Raw genomic sequence first — 4,214 nt, 5'->3', positions numbered from 1 at the left:
GAAACCTGCAGTCAGCTGAGACTGAAGAAGTCACTTGGATGAGTGACGAAACGTTTCTCCCACTGAAAACGCTACGTCCAGATGAACAGAATCAACTTTTGGAGATTTACTTACCTGGATGATTGAGAATGTATCAAGACGAAATGCATAATACTCATTATTAAAGGATAAAGCGAGAAGAAATGTAAGGTTTAACCAAAAGTAGGAAGTGGGTCAAAGTAACAGTTGGAAGGTTTAGAGGTCTTAATAAATCTGGTTATTTTATCTACAGTCAGGAATCGGGAAACTAGAAAGAAAAGAACAGGGGGCTCATACACTGTCCTAAAAGTAGAGTTACTAAGAGCCAGCTGCTGATGAATATTACTGATTTTAGTTTTACAAAGGACATAAAAGTATTACTCTGTTCAGTGCCATACAACTGAGGTCGAAAGTTTTAAGGTGGTCGAAGGAGCTTGTTCACACTGGAGATGGGTGCCCTTGTATTTCCTTGACCTGACCAGACCTGATTAGTGTTGCATTATATGTAGCTGCAGACAGGGAAATCAACTATACGGTGTACACCTATATACGGTACCCTCTATATTGGATTAGATTTTCTCCTGATTGAAGATGCGTGGTATAATTTAGATCGTGCGTGTGTTTGTGTGTGTATGAATATACTAGAGACTCTTGGAAGCTCTTCAATCATCCATATTGCGCTTCATTTAAGTTGCGCTTCTTAATGACTCCGGGGCACTCGGGCTCATGTGTGGCAACTTTCAACCATGAAAGACAAGCAAATGGCATAATTTCAATTGTGCTCTGTTTTGTTTTATATATAATATATTTATATATTTATAGTATTAGTGAGCAGCTTTGGACGCGGAGTTGAAAGTTTCTATTTTAAGACTGACACCGCCTATTTAAAGTACTGTCGGCATAAGCCGGTAACAGTTAGTAGTGCATCTCAAAGGTCTGACATATCGCAGAACTTCGCAACGCACCAATGAGAATGTAGTATCGCACAGGGGCAGAGCTAATTGACGGAAGAAGTAGCCAATTAACCGACGCTTTGCCTAGCCGTTGTAACCAATCATCGAGCAGATGCCAAAAATAACACCTCCTCTTGTTCAGCACCCAAAGTCGAAGGATAGCTCTGGCCTTTCAATGGAAGAAAGTGCTAGATTTGTCAGTGTTGTATAATATAACCAATTCTCAGTGTCCATGTTTGTTTGGGAACGATCGGAATTGTCTACATTTACTGTGAGGGACACAATTGGCGTCAAACATGCGTAAAAACCAACGCTATCCAAGCAGGGAACCACCGAGAAAGGAATTATCGCCGCTCATCTGAGGCCAATCTCCATTATTTTTGTCAAATAAGGAAACATAACACAGCTAGCAAGCTAACGTTAGCTCCGCATATATCTAGACGAGTCTTCACACAGAAAGCTGAGATTTTAGCAGATAATCAGGATTGGATCTACAATCGCACAGCAGCAGGAAAACGTAAGTAGCACGCTTGTATCTGCGCTAACGTCATTAGCATTAGTTTGACAGTTCCAGCGACAGCTAACTGTGAAGCTAATAGCTAACGTTAGCTCACATCAACACAGTAGTAAACGGGCCTTACGTGGAGGGAACAGTGTTAAGTGGAAGGGATTTCTGCATGTGGTATTTCCAGAGCCAGCCGGTTGGTTCATGCTACACAGGTAGATCAAAATAAAACCTGAAACAATGAGCTGAAGTTTTAAAGTAACTTGGTTACCTTAAGCGTTAGCTCGGCTACCTCATGGTAGTTGTAGTAATGTAATATATTTAAAGAAAGTGCCAAAGAGCGTCCTTATTTTAGTAATGTAATGTTTGGTGGGTAACTCTACCAATCTTCGATATGCTCCAAGCAGACGTGCATTGGAGTGTCTCTGGGTACTCCATGTTCTCATGTGTATGCAGGGCGGTTATAAGGGCAGGGTTCCCCCTATTAGTGTGCAATGTCTTTAGTCAAAGCCAAAAAGGCATTCAGATGGCATTTAATTTAATGTACACAGGCAAGATTTATTGATATTTAGCAGTAATGTTTCGCTGCGACAACTGTACGGCTCCTCCCCACACTTCACTGATTTCCCACTGCTCATTATTTACAACAGGACCACTGATACTGGATTTTGGGCCGTTTTTAGTGAGTACCTACAATAGAATCTTTGCAACTCTAAACATTGTTAATTTGACGAACTAGTGAGCTACTTGCTAGACCTGCGATAAGTGAGTAAAGCATGTGATAAAATCGTTCATAATTGCAATGATGACATGATTTGGAATAAATAAACAGGCACTGAACTGTGAATGTGGCTTGTACAGTTCAGCTCAGGGTTGTACCTAAGTTTCTGCAGGGCTCTAGGCGCTCAAGTTGAAGTTGGGAGGTGGTGGAGGTCCATCTCTCCATACAGAGGTGTGGCTAATCGCCTGTGGTGCTGTGATATCAGTCTGTTTATTACTGACTATGGCGCAAAATAATAATACTTTGGGATATGATGTGTTGATAAGATAAATACATTGTTAACTTTTACTATTTTTTTCTTTACATTTTATGTAAAAACAATTTTAATTCTTTAAACAACAAAAATTAGGACAGAAGTATAGTCTGATATAACTAAGTTAATTTGCTGGTGAATCAGCAGTGAATATTTGAATAAATGTAAAATGTTACTAAAGTGCATAATATTTGTAATATGAAATCTAGAGTAAAGTATGGCAAACATTAACAGTACACACATCAGTGATCTTTATCCTTCTTGTACTGTTTCTAACGTGGATTCACTGCTTGTCAAGGCTCGAGAGAGAGCGCTATTAAAAATACTTGGCAAACTAACCTGGGAGTTGTGATACATGGGCTGGGTTGTAATGATTCATATTTAAACACACTCACCATGGCTGTGTAAAACAAATGGTAGTTTGTTAAGATTGCTTTTCTGCACGTTTAAGCTTCAGGTGGTTTAGTGTTTTGGTTTTACTTACAGAGACTTTGATTGGATGGTGTATACAGTAATACTGATATAGACATGATAATATTGGTTAATAGTGTTGGATTTTTGTACTTACTATTGTAAGGGACATGGTTAAGTATATATGAGGCTCTTTGAATATAATGTGTACTGTAGTGATGAGGCCTGTCAAAAATATATATGTGAAATCAACTGTGATAACACATTACAATTCCTCCTTAAAGCGTACTAGTCAAGCTATTTATCTTGCACATTAAAAAAAGCAAGAGTTGGCTCAGAGTGGATTCTAGTCGAGGTAAAATTTACAAAAACACAAGCTGAAGTTTGTGCAAGTTTGTGAGTAAGACTGCAAGTATGGAGGTGATAGATACAAAGCGCTTTTAAAATAAGTAATATTTAAAAATCAGTCATGTGTTTCAAAAGTTGGCAGTGCAACTGAGCTGTCTTCATTTGTACCAGCTTGAAGTCTAGCAGCCGACTAACTAGTAAGTAATATAAACTTTAGTTGTCATTCTGCTTAAGTCGTCTAGTACTTGGAAAGTTTCTGTAGTTTTGTGTTTGTCCTTCATGCTTCGGTTGATTTGTGGTACAGCAAAGTCAGATAGCTACATTCTTAGAAATATTTTACAGGTGTTGCACATGTTCCAGGCTTTGTAAGTACATTGTGGGTCCGTTGTCATAAGACAGTTGTCTTGAATGTACTGTTGGTTGCTCTGATACAGACAAAGGTTAGTTGTTAAACATTGCGGTAGATATACAGGAGGAACTTGTGACCATCCCTTAATCATGCTGTTTTTCGTTGATGTGGTTATAAAATGGCACAATGACTTTGTGTTTGTGGGAGTTACAGTTAACTAATGCATGGTGTTACTTTTTTGCTACCATCAGTTACACTCTTACCTATTTAGCTTTGCTTGCTGTTTTTCTAACAATGCAAAATGTATTGTTCAGAAAACAGAGTCAAGTAAATATTGCTAGATATTATTTGTTTCTTGTGGTGTTTTTTTGTTCTTTTTCCTTTTTTTGGGGGGGAAGGGGGGGGAGTTGTTTTGTTGTTTGGTTTTTATACTTCTACATGTTCCAGTTAAGGGCATCCCGTCAGCAGCGGTCATCCATGCAGCCCTTCTTCCTTAAAAGAAATGTAAAAAATATATATATGTATGTGTTATATATATTAGGGCTGTTCGATATAACCATATATATCGGATGACAATATAAAAATGTCTATCGTTT

At 38.3% G+C, this 4,214-nt stretch overlaps 2 protein-coding genes across 3 annotated transcripts in view; both read left to right on the top strand.

Annotated features, from left to right (window-relative positions):
* LOC102311805 (fibronectin type III domain-containing protein 5) overlaps window positions 1–4,214 on the top strand; it is a 45,599-nt gene that overhangs the window by 29,878 nt on the left and 11,507 nt on the right. The window lies entirely within an intron of this gene.
* The window catches only part of LOC102310967 (protein phosphatase 1B), a 42,803-nt gene continuing 39,676 nt past the window's right edge, over window positions 1,088–4,214 (top strand). Inside the window, exon 1 of one of the 2 annotated variants that reach the window (XM_042216178.1) lies at window positions 1,088–1,488. The gene's annotated coding sequence lies outside the window, so the exon portion shown is untranslated. The remainder of the gene's footprint in view (window positions 1,489–4,214) is intronic. The other variant, XM_005951703.3, reaches the window with a different exon arrangement.

The sequence above is a fragment of the Haplochromis burtoni genome, unplaced genomic scaffold (genome assembly GCF_018398535.1).
Source record: "Haplochromis burtoni strain Fernald_Lab_line unplaced genomic scaffold, NCSU_Asbu1 Contig_948, whole genome shotgun sequence".
Lineage (NCBI taxonomy): Eukaryota > Metazoa > Chordata > Actinopteri > Cichliformes > Cichlidae > Haplochromis > Haplochromis burtoni.
This window is presented reverse-complemented; position numbering and strand designations above follow the sequence as displayed.